Consider the following 16,721-nt stretch of genomic DNA (forward strand, 5'->3'; position numbering starts at 1 on the left):
TATAGATTTAAAATGTCCTCTCCTCTTACACAAATGGTACTCTGCATTTTTGGCAGGGCATGCTTCATGTCAATACAGCCCTTTCTCGCCACAGCTAGAGTAATGAGTAATGGTAGCTATCATATCCACTTCAATCTCTCCCTGTTTTGGATTAGGAACACTGCTACTCTGTGTCCTCCAAACTGTGCTGTGTCAGCTATTGTTCTCCATGAGATCTTTCCATTTCCAATAAATATCTGATTTTGCTTTCTCACTTCTGTGTGCCTTGTTAACTGCACAGCCTTTGAGGCAATCTTCCTTTGACTGTGGAAAATCTGATAAAGTCTCCCCAAGACTCCTATAACAATGCAATGCCAAATTAACTCATCTTCAGAGTTCCATACTCAAAAATTTCATGGAATAAATGAAGGAATCAGTTGCTCTCTCCCGGTCTCTGGGTACTTCTTTTGAACTTTGCCCTTTCTCTATGGTGTTCCTTTTAAGACTGAAATAGGTATCAAAGTCCTTAATCACACTTTATATGTCACAGTCTCTTAGTTTACATCTGCCTGGTCATTATATCATCTGAACTACTGCCTATGGTGTATAGAGGGGTACTGACCTGTTCTGTACAAGTCTTCTCTGCTAGTCCTGATGCTGTTTTGCATCTGGCAAACCTGTGATACTAATTCTGCCTCTTTTTGGCTTGATCTGGTCCTTCCAAGTAGTCAAAGCACTCTAGTAAAGGTAGGATTTTCTCCATGGCTTTGCTTTTCACTAGCCCTTCTTCAAATTATGTTTTTGATTTTCCTGTGCTGTTTTTGTCCTGCAGTCATTTCTCTTGTAGCTTCTTCTGGTCACTGGACTCTTGGTGCTTTTTCCATTACCTTTTCCATTTTAACACATAACACCATATGTTATCCACTATTGCCGGTCTTGTGTGAGGCTATCTGTATTTAGAATCATAGAAACCCTACAGTGCAGAAAGAGGCCATCCAGCCCATCGAGTCTGCACCTACCACAATCTCATCCAGGCCCGACTCCCATATCCCTACACTTTTACCTGCTAATCCCTCTAATTTATGCATCTCAGGACACTAAAGGGCAATTTTAGCATGGCCAATCGACCTAACCCGTACATTTTTGGACTGTGGAAGGAAACTGGAGCACCTGCAATATCCATAAATCCATGATCTGGATTTATGGATATTGCAGGAGCCCAGTCTGTTGGTAAACTTTACTTTTTATTAAACATTCTACTGACTATATAAACACAAGGCTTAGCATGAGGCTCCACATAGGACTATCTCTCAGTATACTCTGTTGTATTATGATCTTACATCACTGATGATGGCGTCTACTTATTTACATATTTGGCATTAGCGCTTTTTGCTACTCTTGAAAGACTAACAAATGTAATTATAATACATTGAAGATGGGATAAGACATCGCAAAAGGGTATAGCCAAAGTAAAAGGCAGCTACTTCAGCAAGACAATAACCTGAATTTTCCAGCCCCATTGGGACAGGACCCATCACGGGGTATTCGGTAGCCCAGCCAGAAGTCCATTGACCTTTGGCAGGATTGGGAACTCAGTGGAGCCAGAAAATCCCATCCAACAACAGAACAAAATTATCTGGTTGATAGAAAGAATGATAGCCAGAAATGTCAATCCAGATCGCAGATGCATATGGCAGACATATGGAATAGGATCTTGGATACAGTCAGTTACTACCGGGCTATCAAAGTGCAGAAATGGCAAAGTATTTAAGATTATGATGGGTTGAGAGAACTGGAGAGGCAGAGTTGATTATCATCAGCGTACACATGGTAAGCCGAGCCTTTTATGTGGATAAAGTCGCAATGGAATAGTATAGAAATGAAGGCACAAGAGGAAAAGGCCTGATCCTTGCAAAATTCCAGAAGTGGTAGTGCAGGGTAGAAAAGAAGCCATTGTCGGAGTTATGCCAGTTGCAATGAAAGCTATTACTGTTGCTGCCTGAAGAATCACATGCCTTACTTCTTTTCATGTACTTTAGTGTGGGAAACATTTTCAAACCCCCTGAAGATTCATTCAAAGATTTCAAAAATATCACCCAGGTTCTTTCATTTGCTTATAAAATGATTTTCTCACAGTAGCTGGTTATGTGTCAGTGCAACTTGCAAAGCCAACCGCACTCAGGAAGTTAAGCAAAACAAAAAGAAAAAATGGAGAGAAGACCTTGAGGGACTAAAGGGTAGTGCTAGGGAGTACATTAATCCTGGCAGATGTGGAAATGATTATTGGATTGAAGGTAGTTAATCTGTTTAGGCAGAAAGCATCCAGTGCAACTTTGATGAAAGACTAACTATTTCACTGCATAACATTACAATAACAATGAATGTAAAATGCAAAAAGCAAAACTCCTTGCGGAATAAATCCTATCCACTTTATAAAGATTCTGAGAGGATACTCATGCACAGTTCGCTCTTGCTAAAAACATCACAGTGGTTTAATGCTAAGGATTAAACCTGGAGAAAGGAGATTTAATCAAAGTAGCTTAATCCAAATGTGCAGGTCATAGAGAGAAAAAAAGTGACATAAATTGAAAGAATTTCCCAAAGTACATTGAATGTAAATGTAACATAACTCATTCAAGCATTCAGTCAATTTCACTACATTCTGGCTGTTTACCATCTCTTTCCTGCGGAGAAGACAAGCTATGGTTGCTGAAAGCTGCATTGGATTAAAGGGAAAATGGAGAAAGCAGTGATTTCGTTTTACAGGCTTCCAGCAGTCTTTATCAACCTTCCGTTTCAGTTGTCTTCTTGAAGTTTTATTTTTAACTCATAGACAACCACGTTGCTAATACCACAAAGCCAACTGTGGTTTCAGTACAGTTTTTAAAATGGAAGAAATTGCACACAGCAAGATCTGACCACTCAGGGCTCTGGGCAGCATCTTAGACAATGTTCAACCATTTTATCAACACAGAACAATATAACTGTCTCCAAATACCCAACAATAGCCTGTTCTTAGAATCTTAATGCTGTCCTTTTATTTTGTGCTCTTAGTACAGGTGAGAATCTATGTATTACTTTGTGAGTGAAGTCCACAAGCTAAGGGTCATGTCAGAACTGACTTAAATGGGCCTTTCATGATTACGATCTTAACTTTGCCCAATTTAGTTTTTGTGCAGGTTAGTTGGCCCTATTACAGCTTGTTTCTGTGCCTTGAACAAGATGCATGGATCAGCCACAATGGGAGAAGGCAAATCAGTAATAGGATGTACTGTAAATCTTAGAAAAATTTCAAAATTATACTCAGCGGAAATTTAGCATGGCCAGTCCACCTAGCCTGATATCTTTGGGCGGTGGGAGGAAACTGGAGCACCCCGAGGAAACCCACGCAGACAGAGGGAGAACATGCAAACTCTACATGGTCACCCACGGCTAGAATCAAACCCGAGTCCCTGGTGCTGTAGTGCAGCATTGCTAACCACTGTGTCACCGCGCCACTCATAGGAATGATAAGCTCTGTCACTGCAGGTTAACTTTGTTGAATTGGAGTTTCTTCTGGCACCTGAATGTCTTTTCATCCTCATTTCCCATTTTTTAGCACTGACTCACTCTTTGTTGATTCTCCAGTTGTAGTGGTGCATGGTGGTTAGTTCATTCTGCTCTTCACTGGGCTGACAAATTCTAGACACATTCCTACAGTGTTCTTTCTCCTCTTCCTTTCTGTGGCTCACCATGCTGAGAGAAAGATGCTTCTTCCTGTTGTGGGGGTATAACTGTGGTAGTAGCTCACTTTTCTGTTTGGCTTTATGATGTGTTGCCATTAATGGAAAGATGCTACTCAGTTCCAGTACCCTTGGTGGCACTGTCATGCTGCCTGGGATTTGTAGCATTTGTCTGTAGTCTCAGGGTTCATCAATCCAATTGGCATGGGACCTCTCCTCATTGCTGGTTCTATTTTTGGCTGTCATCTGTTTGAGGTGTCATGGTAACCATCTGAGTGGTTAGCTGGTCTGACCAATGAGGGGCTTCAGGCACATGTAACAAAAGTGGACAAATCTATTTTGCATTGGAGAGAAGACAGTTTGGAGCTGAAGTCCCAGTCAAAAGAATCTTCCTTGTTGGAACACTGGAAACTTGCAGTTCTGTATAATTCACAACAATGGTCTTGACATCTTCTGTCCTTTGAGGAGAGTCAGGGATACACAGACTACATCATCTTGATAATTTGTTTTTCTGCCATACTTAATGGTTCAAGAATTATGCCTATAATTTAGTGTTCCATTGTGTGTCTGTTATTCATAGACAAAGGTCTCTCAATCACACTCCGATAGGATCATAACATTGGCTTCTGTGTCCAATTTGTGAGATGGCCATTAACTGAGATGTCCACATTCCAGAATGAAAATCTGGAATCTTTGTCCTCACGCAAAGAAGCAAGGTTGTGTATCGTCTCAGTGTGCAGCCTCAACTGTGTGAATCTTCTTGGGATCTTCCATGTGCTTTGATGTTTTGGCTTCACACAGCTCCCTGAAGTGTCTTGTTCAGTTACATTGAAAGCATTTTACTGAAATTGTCAGACATTGATCATGCTTTGCTCCACAGCGCTGGCGTAATCACTCTACAGCTTACTTGGGGTACTGATTCCTATAGCCTGAAGTGTCCCTATTTCTTTGCTGTTCAACTAACAGGGCAGTAGGCTTTACTTTGTACCACAGTTTGCCTTCTCCACTTAATATGGATCCATGCTGCAAGTGGATTTCAGCTTGCCTGACCATCTAGGTGGCCTTCTCAACAGGTTAGATTTACCTTCACTTGAAGCATGTCTGAGAGTGTGGTGTTCACCATTCCCACGATTATTCTATCCCTGATTAGCTCAGATTTCAGGTCACTTTATTTACAGCCTTTAGCCATTCTGTAAAGCTCATTAATGAAGGAACTGACAGTTTGTCCTGGCTGCTGAGTATATTTATTAACTTTAGCCCTTTCAAGCATTTTGTTATTTCTGAATTTAATATAAGCATTGGATAATTTCAAATCATCAAACTTAGCAGATAATTCATTGATTCCTTGCCTAACTATTACATTATTAGTTAATGGACTGACTGAATAAAGCAGTATGTTAACTTATTCAGCTTCTGCCTTTTTATCCAGACTGGAAGCAATTATGTGTCTAGGGAATCTCCAGATTCCCCAGTTTTGTAGTTGAGTCTTCAATAAGTCCAAATTGACCTGGAAGCACGGATTTCTGATCCATGGTTAAAATTTTTGAATTCTGGGTTTAGCTTCCATAGAATCATTGAATCCCTACAGTGCAGAAGGAGGCCAATCAGCTCATCAAGCCTGCACCATCAACAATCGCATCCAAGCCCCATCCCTGTAACCCCTTGCATTTACCCTGTTAATCCTCCTTTTTGATTTGATTTATTATTGTCACATGTATTAGTATACAGTGAAAAGTACTGTTTCTTGCGGGCTTTACAGACAAAACATACCGTTCATAGAGAAGGAAAGGAAAGAGTGCAGAGTGTAGTGTTACAATCATGGCTGTGGTGCAGAGAAAGATCAACTTAATGTGAGGTAGGTCCATACAAAAGTCTGAAGGCAGCAGGGAAGAAACGGTTTTTGAGTCGGTTGGTAAGTGACCTCAGACTTTTGTATCTTCCTTCTGACAAGAGAAGGTGGAAGACAGAATGCCCAGGGTGTGTGGAGTTCTTAATTATGTGGGCTGCTTTTTGTGCTGACACTAAGGGTCAATTTAGCATGGCTAATCAACCTAACCTACACATCTTTGGACTGTGGGAGGAAACCCATGCAGACACGGGGAGAATGTGCAAACTCCACAAGTCATTCAAGACTGGAATTGAATCCAAGTCCCTGGCGCTGTGAGGTAGCAGTGCTAAGCATTGTACCATTGTGGCACCCCTTTAAGAGATTTCTGAAGCTCCAAAATAAATGGTGCCGCCACATGCTCCTCCACAAAGGCTTGTCAGTTTTGGCTTGGCAGCCTGCTAGAATAAAGGCAATCATAGTCTCAGTGTTTAAAATGTTTCAACAAAGACTGCCTGGATTGTTTGGCATTCCCTGCTTGAGTGTGATACCCTTGGGTCTTTGAAGTTTCGAATCCTGGCTTTTACTGTGTTTTTAAAGCTACCTACTCAGTCTTTATTAATTTTTGATTAATTATTCATTTTTTCTTCACTCTCAGTGAGCTACGTGTTCAAGTGCTGACTCAGAGATTGTCTTTTTCAGTCTGAGTTTCAACTTTTTGACTACTGGAGTAATACTTGTTTCCAGAACTTGTATTGTCCAGGAATTTAATTATTTTTAGCTTACCCCTGTTAGATCTGTTGACCCTGTACATTCTGGCTATTGAAACCAGTTTGAGTCTTCTGCTGTAGTGAAATCATTTAATTTCTGCCTTCAGCTTCCAAACCTTTCTTTTGAACTCTACTCTGGCAATTTCCTTCTGTGACTTCACTTCTTGAGCTTTTCCTCAGGTCAGAGTGTTTCTTTGATCTTTGTTGTCAGTTTTCCAGGGTTTTAATTTCCATTTGCGTCTTTATAGGGTTTTGAGTCGCTCCATTCGCTGCCACCATGCTGTAAACTGCTGGGTGTCATTCTGTGGGTCTTAGTAAGATAGTTATGGTCTTAAGTAGTTTGGTGGTAAGTACTTAACTGCTAGAAATTATATACGCTGGTGCAGCGAATACCTAAGCTGTCGCCATCCTTGTTTCTACACATGGCTCTATTCATGACACTGTCCCTAGGCATGGGCTGTGTATTCTCTTACATCACTGTATGGCCTTCATGTGCCGCAGCATTATACTGCAGTAGGCAACAGCTAAAGATCACCTCAAACTTATTTAAATTCATATCAACACACATTTTTAGATTGAGGTGTGATGGAGCTTTGTTGTCAACACAAAGATATCCAACTCATGAAGTCATATTCCCGTGTTTAGCTGGTGAAAGTGAAGCAGTCAGTGGAAAGTGCGATCTGATCTCTAGCTTCGTACGCAATATCTAATGCCTCATTTTACCGCCTAGGGTTTGAAACCCCTTTCTAACAATAAGAAAGGCAATTCCTGCCTTCTCTTCACTAACAACATTTCAGGGATACGTTACTTTGAAAGGTCGGGGGTTGGGGGGGGGGCGATGTTTGGGGGCGATGTTTGGTGGCGGTTCTCCCTGCTCTAGCAGCGCAGCAGGCTGGGAGACTCTCCGCTCGGCGCCAGGGCCTCTGTGCCTCTCCAGCCACTGGATTTCCGGCACTGTCAGTTCCCCGTGGAGCTGATTTAAATATTAAGATCGCAATTTAAATATCATTAGCGGCCCTCGGGCTGAAGAGGGTGGTGGGTGCCTGGAACGCACTGCCGGGAAGGTAACGGAAGCAGATACAGTAGTGACTTTTAAGGGGCGTCTTGACAAATACATGAATAGGATGGGGATAGAGGGATATGGTCCCTGGGAGAGTCGGGGATTTTAGTAATTTGGGGAGCATGGTCAGTGCAGACAGTGCAGGCCTGTTCCTGTGCTGTAATTTTCTTTGTCCTTTGTCCAGAGGGGCAATTTTTGCACACAGAGGGTGGCGAGTGTCTGGAACAAGCTGCCAGAGGTAGTAGTAGAGACAGGTACAATTTCATCTTTTAAAAAGCATTTAGACAGTTACATGGATAAGATGGGTATAGAGGAAGAAGGGCCAAATGCAGGCAATTGGGACTAGATTTAAGGTTCGAAAAAAAGGCGGCATGGACAAGTTGGGCCGAAGGGCCTGTCTCCATGCTGTAAACGTCTATGACTCTATGACTGAAGTCTCCAGGTCTGCTAGCCTCTCCTCCCATTGGTTCACTCCAATGTGGTTTACAACAGCTCCCCACTAATGGGAAGATGGCAGAAGTGAAGGGAGGCAATGGGGGCCCGCCAGGAGGTTGGGGGGTAAGTCGGGTGCCCCCTTGGCACCGCCCAATAGACGAAGTGTCAAAGCCCACTGGGCATTGGGCAGTGCCAAGGGGGCAGGGCCCGAGGGACAGGCCTATTTTGTGGGGCCAGTAGGGGGGAGATTGGTGGGGTTGGTTGTCCTGCTGCCACTCCGCACTTTGGATCAGTGACAGAGGGAGGCTGATCAGAGCTGGCCATCGCGGTGCAGGGTGTTCGGCCTGCTTGGGGATCAGGTGCTCGGGACTGCAAGGGGTGAGCTCTGGAAGATTAGGATTGCTGGGCTATGTGGGGGGGGGGCGGGGGGAGGTGGTTAAGTTCAATGTGGGCCCGGAGTGGGAGGGGGAAGTCGGGGCTGGCCCAGACATATCCAGGAGACCAGCAATCGGGACATGGAGAGGTTGGAGGGGAAGTGATAGCGGATTGCTGTGCTGGCCAGAGCTTGGGAGGCTGGCAATGAGGGGCTACTGCAGATGCGCCGATCTCTGCTAGGACAGATCGGTGCAGGCACAGTGGCCCATTCACTGCTGTGCTGCCGGTGTCTCCAGTGGGATTAGGCCCTGCCTATTGATTTTTATTGTGATTCACTCTAGGGCACTCTGTGATGCGCAGAATGTGGAGACTCATTTCGAAAATCCCACTGAAACAACAAGGGGATTTACTCCAGTTTTTACGCAAATTCGGCACTCAGAATTTTTTCGAGAGAATTCCACCAGAATTTTTCGGAGGGTGATTTTGTGAGCTGCCATTGCTACAATTAAAAGCAAACATTTCCCCATTTTTTTCCGAAAGCTAACGCCATCAGCTAAAATAAGAAGCGGCACAGATTCTCCAATGTCACATCTTTCACTTGTGGAGTTCAGTAAACCAGTGCCCTAGTTCACTGCAATCTGTTTGGCTGGAGCCTGTGTGAAGAAGTGGCCCTTGGGGTGAGACAAGTACAGAGAGCATTTCTATGTTGGTCTTGACAAGCAGCCGACTCAAGTACAGGACTGGCAGCTTTGAATGAAATAAAATGGAGACTTCCTTTTCCATTGGTTAGACCCTCCGCTGGGCAATTATCAGGAGGATAGATTTTCTGGTGGGACAGGTTGTGAATGGATAATTAAGACCTGTGAAATAATAGAGTGCAGATATGATTTCATGCACTTTTTTCATTGTTCCATGTTACACTATGCCTTGACGGTCAGGTCGCTGTGGTGATGGTTTGGTACTATGAATGCTGGTCATTTCTTTCTGGGAGGAGGGGAGTGGTATCCATCCATCAATTGCACCTCTTCTCCCTCCATCTTTTTCTGGCATCTGAAAGCCTTTGGGGTAGAGGGGAGTTGTGGACGGAAGGAGGATGTAGTAGTTGTTCACCTCTGTTTGTGTCTGGTTGTTACCTGGTTCCAGTGGACTTCAGCACAGTGTGATTTCAGCACATTGGTTGATAGTTGCTGGGGACATGTGGAGGTTATCATTTTAACCAACTGCACCATGGCCACTGGTGGAACCAGAGGATCTTCTGGAAGCCATTCAGGCTGTGGTATCACATCCACTAGGAATGCTGTGGTAACCTCCTGGGTTGATCTGGCCCTTGGTTCAGTTTGGAGATTGGAAAAGGCGAAGAACAGACCTGCTCCATGAACAGGGAAGAGAGGATAGCGACAAAGCCAACATCTGAATGTGGGTTTTGTGGTTGAGCTTTCTGGAGGATGCTGTTGAAGCTGGGGTATGACTGAGGGCTTGGTGCTGCCCCATGAAGTGTTCTCTCCAGTGACCAGTTCCTCCTTGGCAACAGTTCAAGGGCACATTCTGTCATTTCTCTTCTGCCAATTGGCTTTGGCACTTCAGTGAGAAATTCAACTGTTGTTTGCCATTCAATGTGGTTGATGTTCAGCTTTTCTGGATCTCTTTGGGAATGTAACATTGTTCCAAGATTCCTTATAGATGTGTTCCCTTCAGTGCTGCAATCTCGCTAATGTACGTCTCGACTTCTTCACAGAATAGTGATCATTTCTGAGTCTACAGAGTGAAAATAGGATTGTCAGTTCACTCAGAGTGGCGATAGCCCCACTTTGTAATGTTCCTGAGGATGACCTGAGGGAACCTTGAACTGTGAAAAAAGGTCCTTCAACAGGTTTTACCCTTTGTTGCAGGGTTCAAGTGCTTTGTCTTGAGTCTTCTGGTAAGTTACCATCAAACTTGTCCTGACATTCTGTTGTTCAAGGTGTTCGGTATTTCATTGAGTTGCCAAAGAGTAACGGATTGAGTTTGAATTTGCTGTTAAAGGAAAATGAGCTGCTCTTTCAAATATTTACTTTCTTGTTCTACTCTTGCCTTTGTGAGCTGTGCATTCAGTGAGGACGCTTGTCATTGCTAACAGCTCCTTCTGTGAAGCAGCCTTCAAGGTATTTACCCACTCTTTGTGTTTTTCAAGGGATCACATATCAGTTTGTCACAGAGTACTTAAAGGCAAGTGAAGAGTTTGGTGAGTGCCTGTCTTGTCTGCTGTCGTGCCTGGCTGTCATTCATGTCGAGGTCATAAGACCACAAGAAATAGGAACAGCAGTAGGCCCTTTGAACCTGCTCCTCCATTTACTAAGATCATGGCTGATCTTCCAGTCTGGCTATGAGACAAAAACATTTTCAGCTTGCATCTGTGCCTTAAATTAGTTGGCTTGGTGCAGAGGTCTTTTCTTGTTGTCCACTACCAGCCGTGAGCACAGATCAGGAAATTAGTCTGGGCTGATGAGATGGAAATCGTCTGGGTTTTCTGGCCCTAGTCTCCATGAAGATAACTTGGCTACAGCTCTGGCCAGTATAGCTGTCTCATTGGCGCCCTCGTGTGGTTGGTTCAAATTTGTCTTTTGCCTATCCTTCGTTTTGCTGGGGCTTTTGAATGGCCCTTTTCAAACCCTGCGCACTCCTCAGCCTGAAGATTAAAACATCCATCAAAGGTTGTTAAAAGTTCTCTGAAACTGGTGTCGGAGTCATCAATACCTAGCATCAGAACTACATGAAAGTCAAAATCATCAAAACTCTGACAAAACGCAATGACCTGGTTTTGCTCTGACTTTTACAGGATAGCATGGTCGTATAGTGGTTAGCACTGTTGCTTCACAGCTCCAGGGACTTCGGTTCGGTTCCCGGCTTGGGTCACTGTCTGTGTGGAGTTTGCACATTCTCCTTGTGTCTGCATGGATTTCCTCTGGGAGCTCTGGTTTCCTCCCACAATCCAAAGATGTGTGGGTTAGGTTGATTGGCCATGCATAAAATTGCCCCTTAGAGTCCTGAGATGTGTAGATTAGAGGGATTAGCAGGTAAATATATGGGGATAGGGTGTGGGTGGGATTGTGGTCGGTGCAGAGTCAATGGGCCAAATGACCTCCTTCTGCACTGTAGGGTTTCTATGATGCCTGATGGAGTCAAGTAATGTGGCCGCTTCTCCAATTAAATTGCGTGTAGTAGAATTTGTGATGCATTTTTAAAATAATTTAAAGTGTGCACGTTCCCTTAGGAGATTTGGAAGATTTCAAGATGATTCTGCCAATATTGCTGAGGAGAAGAGCTTCATGCATACTTTGGAATTTTGATTCAGCTTTTAAAATGGCGGCAACAGGCCGGGAGGAGGCAAAAGCTGCAAAATGGCCACCGGTTAGGTCATGACTGTGAATGATTAGAATGTGTTTGGCTTGCTGCAAATCAGGAGGGGGTTGTGATGTAGAAGTCTCGCTGGGTGGTAGGCTGAACATTTTGGATGAGAACGTACAAGGCATGATCAATAAGTTTGCAGATGACACTAAAATAGGTGGCATTGCAGACATTGAGGAAGGTTATCAAAAATTGCAGCAGGATCTTGATCTGCTGGGGAAGTGGGCCGAGAAATGATAAATGGAGTTTAAAACAGTGTGAGGTGTTGCATTTTGGAAAGTTGAATCAAGGTAGGACTTTCATGGTGAATGGTAGAACCTTAGGGAGTATCATGGAACAGAGGGACCTTGGAGGTCAGGTGCATGTTTCTCTAAAGGTGAAGTCACAGGTAGATAGGGCAGCGAAGGAGGTTTTTAGCATGTTGACTATCAGTCAGTTTTCCCAACTGAGTATGGGAGTTGGGAAAATACGTTGCAGTTGTATATGACATTGATGAGGCAACACCTGGAGTACTGTGTTCAGTTTTGGTCACCTTGCTATAGGAAAGACATTATTAAACTGGACAGAGTGCTGAAGAGGTTTACAAGGATATTCCCAGGACTCAAGGGACTGAGTTATAGGGAGAGATTGGACAAACCAGAACTTTTTTCTGTGAAGCATAGGAGACTGAGAGGTGATCTTGTTGAGGTGGATAGGGTTAATGCCCTCTTTTTCCCAGGGTTAGGGAATCGAGAGCTAGAAGGCTTAGGTTTACGTAAAGAGGGGAAAGAAGTAATGGAAGTGACTTATTTATGCAGAGGGTGGTACATATGTGGAATGAGCTGCTGGAGGAAGTGATTGAGGCAGAGACATTGACAACATTCATAAGGTGTTTGGACAGATACATGGGATAGGAAAGGTTTTGAGGGCTATGGACCAAATGCAGGCAAATGGGGTTAGCTTAGGTGGGCTTTTTGGTCAGAATGGACCAGTTTGGACTGAAGGATCTGTCTCCATGTCGTAGATTCTATTATTTTATGATTTTGGCCTTCATCAGTCAGGACATTGAGTATAGGAGTTGGGAAAATTATGTTGCAGTTGTACATGACATTGGAGAGGCCACACCTGGAGTACTGTGTTCCGTTTTGGTCACCTGGCTATATTAAACTGGAGAGAGCGCTGAAGAGGCTTACAAGGATGTTCCCAGGATTCAAGGCTTTCATTTAAACAGGGGTTTCTGCATATGCAATGATTTTTGTTTTGTTGTGCTCCAGACCTGGTGGCCATGTGGAGGTGGCACTGAGTCCAAGGTCAGGCCAGCAATCTGTTTCTTGCGGTGGAGGTGACTCACCGTTGGCCACAGGCAGGATCACCTGTTTCCACTGAAGTCAATTGTATCACCAGCTCACCTGCCCTGGGGATCCCATGGCGCAGGTTGACTCCAGCTGGACTGGAAAATTCTGCTAGCAGGAAGGGCTGGAAAATCCTTCCTCTGGAGTCTGGCCACAAGGATCTGGCAGCAATGCCGTAAAAAGTTTAATGACCTCACATGATGGTTGTGGTCAGTGAAATATGTTTTCAACAGATGTCTCCGAGTCGTCACACCATCAGTCTGTCGCACTGTGCTACAGCTCCACCACTCACCCATCAGCATGCCTGGCATCTATATCCATGTCTAAGATCCAGATACTCCAACTCACCTTTGCACACTTTCGATTGATACCAGCGTCATGCCCATCTCTCCACATCACCCAAACATAGTGGGCGCGATCTTGCCAGCCGTTCAGGCCATGCTCCCACTGCAGTGAATTTGGAGAATTTGGCGCCCAACCAAGTCTCCATTCACTGCAGCTGGATGGGAAAATCTCACTGGCTTAAAGTGATCCAACAAAGCAGATTTTAACAAAAACTGAATGAAAACCATAGCCTTGTCTATAATGTATACTCAATCTAAAAGGTTTGAAAATTGCTTTAAATAATTTTATCATACCCTCCAAATGTCCTAATATCCTTTCCAAACAATGGATTTACTTTAAAGCCAATATTTTTACGTAGGCACTGTAATAGAATCATAGAATCCCTACAGGGCAAAAGGAGACTATTCGGCCTATCGAGTCTGCACCGACAATAATCCCACTCAGGCCCTATCCCTGTAACCCCACATATGGGCAGCATGCTGGCATGGTGGTTAGCACTGATGCCTCACAGCGCCAGGGACCTGGGTTGGATTCCCAGTTTGGGTCACTGTCTGTATGGAGTTTGCACGTTCCCCTTGTGTCTGTGTGGATTTCCTCAGAGTGCTCCGGTTTCCTCCCACAGTCCGAAAGACATGCTGGTTAAGTGCATTGACTGTGCTAAATTCTCCCTCAGTGTACCTGGACAGGCCACTAGGGGATTTTCACAGTAACTTCATTGCAGTGTAAACCTCTGACACTAATAAATAAACTTTTAAAATATGTATATACTTATTTACCCTGCTAATCTCCTGGCACTAAGGGGCAATTGAGCATGGCCAATCCAGCCAACTGACACACCTTTGGACCGTGGGAGGAAACCGGAACACCTGGAGGAAACCCACGCACACATGGGGAGAACATGCAGACTCCACACACACACAGTGACCCACGGCCGGAATTTGGTCCCTGGCACTGTGAGGCAGCAGCGCTAACCACTGTGCAACTGTGCCAAATTACATAATAATGCGTGTCTTTCAAAAATAAGTTTCTCACTTCGAATAAATGGAGTTGAGTAGATTCAGTCAGCTCAAGAATAACACCACTCATGCCTTCTGTTTAAACTAGAGGCCTGGTTTGTCCTTCAAATTACCTAATTTTAACATGCCAGAAATCACATTATTGCTTGGAGACTATCCTCCTAAATAATTATCATTTCAAAAATTATCTTGAATTTCTTGCCCTCCCTATGAATTTTCTTCTCCCATACTTTCCAAAAATTGACAGCAACCAAGTGGGGCAAATAGTCTCAGCAAAAACCACTGATTGCGCAAGCTTTCCCTCGAACTTTCAGTTGCCATTTTTGTAATTTCCAAGAACTCTGACTGATAATGGCAGAGATTAGGTGAGCTTGGTTGTTCCTTGTCTCTCTGCAAAGGGAATCTTCTAGGACATGAACTGCTGTACAAATGGAAATACATCAAAATATTAAAGAGCTACAAATTCATCTTTTGGGTCCAGAGTTCAGATTCTGATCAGATTTCCTTTATTTTTTGACAGATTTCAAAGATAAAGATTCAGTATTCAAACATGACACACGTTGCAAAAACAGACGTGCTCACAATTGGCCACAACCTTCTTGCAGTTCCCTTTATTCTGTCAGATCTTCAGTAAAATTAACACTGAAAATGCATTACTCAAGATCTAATTTACTGTATGCTGGCTAAATTACTGAGTACTCTCACGGAACTTGTTCAGTGTTTCTCTGAAAAATAAAAAATAAAATATACAATAAACACAGGATTGCTTTTTGAAGAATACCCCGAAAATGGGCCTTCTTCATAGCTCAGTGGGCTTCTCTATTTGATTTTTATTTGATTTGATTTGATTTATTATTGTCACATGTGTTAGCACACAGAAGAAGTATTGTTTCTTGTGCGCTATACAGCCAAAGCATACAGCAGGAAACGAGAGAGTGCAGAATGTAGTGTTACAGTCATAGTTAGGGTGTAGAGAAAGATCAACTTAATGCAAGGTAAGTCCATTCAAAGGTCTGACATCAACAGGGAAGAAGCCGTTCTTGAGTCAGTTGCTATGTGACCTCAGACTTTTGTATCTTTTTCCTGAAGGAAAAAGGTAGAAGAAAAAATATCTGGGGTGTATGGGGTCCTTAATTATGCTGGCTGCTTTGCCGATGCAGCGGCAAGTGTAGACAGAGTCAATGGATGGGAGGCTGCTTTATGTGATGGATTGGGCTACATTCACAACCTTTTGCAGTTCCTTGCGGTCTTGGGCAGTAAATGAGTAATTAATGATGGTTAAATCATGCAGAGCAGCATGATGTACGATTTAATCCCTACTCCATGGTGCTCAGAAAAGTGATAGGAACCTTTACATCACTATTCAAAAAACTCTCCTAGGCGAACATGGTTAGTTTTTCCATTGTGACAAAGGCTATGTGACAAAGGCCTTGTGCTAATTCTTTCTTACTTTTGAGAGGTTGCTGTTGTTTCCCTCTCTTCCTCCTAATATTGGTGTTCCATGATGCCTGCCAAAATTCTATCACAGCATGAAAGTCCAACTGTAGTCGATGTGCAACATGCCAAAACTTTTATTTCCCCACTCCCTGGCCCTGCCCTGTAAAAATCAGCATTGGTACGAAAAGAAAAAGAAACAGCTTGTATTTCCTGGCCCCTTTTCTGGCCTTGGACTGGTCCAAAGCACCATACAACTGAGGAAGTACTTTTTGAGGAGATGGTAGGAAAATGGAAGTCCTACAGGTTGAGAATGGCTGAAACATTGGATGGGATTCTCCAGAGTCATCTCTGTTGGGACATGCTGTGAGCGAGAATGGAGAATTTGGATGCTCCAGCTAAAACTCCTTTCACCTCCAGTGGCACTGGAAAATCCCAGCATTGATTGAGGACGGAAGATTTTGGCCATTGAAAGAGGAGTGGTAAGCCTAAATTTTAGAGCTTGGGCTGCATTTCTACCCAAAAAAGGACCTTTTCCCATTTGTTCACTTTTGGGAGAGGAGTCAAATGTGAGCTTGATAAGAAAGGATTTCAACCATTTAGTGTGCAACTGTGATGTCAAGCACATCACCATGTACACAAATATCAGGCACCCAGGGAGCTCTTACAAATCCTTTAGTATAGTTAAGAAACTAAATACTTTTCACATATCCACTGTAGGGCTCTGGAAAGTTGTTCTGTGGAAAAGACTCTCCTCCACAATAGCGGCTTATGCCCTGCAAGAAAGAAACTCCTCAGCGCTATTACAAAGATGCTCATTATGATACAGAATTGCTATCAAGCCATTGGTGAATATTTTAATGAATGCAGAAGTAAACTTCAGGATAAGGTATCTAGGATCATTGAGGTTTGCTGCATGCTGCGCACTTTCAATGTTAGAGATAAAGGAAATGAGGAAGGGAACCCCTAAATGATGGAGTCAGCAGCTTGTGAGAGAATGAGAATCCCTTGCGGACTCTCACTTAGGTTTGGAGCCTTACTCTGG

The sequence above is a fragment of the Carcharhinus amblyrhynchos genome, chromosome 12 (assembly GCF_965287045.1).
Source record: "Carcharhinus amblyrhynchos chromosome 12, sCarAmb.v2.hapA, whole genome shotgun sequence".
Lineage (NCBI taxonomy): Eukaryota > Metazoa > Chordata > Chondrichthyes > Carcharhiniformes > Carcharhinidae > Carcharhinus > Carcharhinus amblyrhynchos.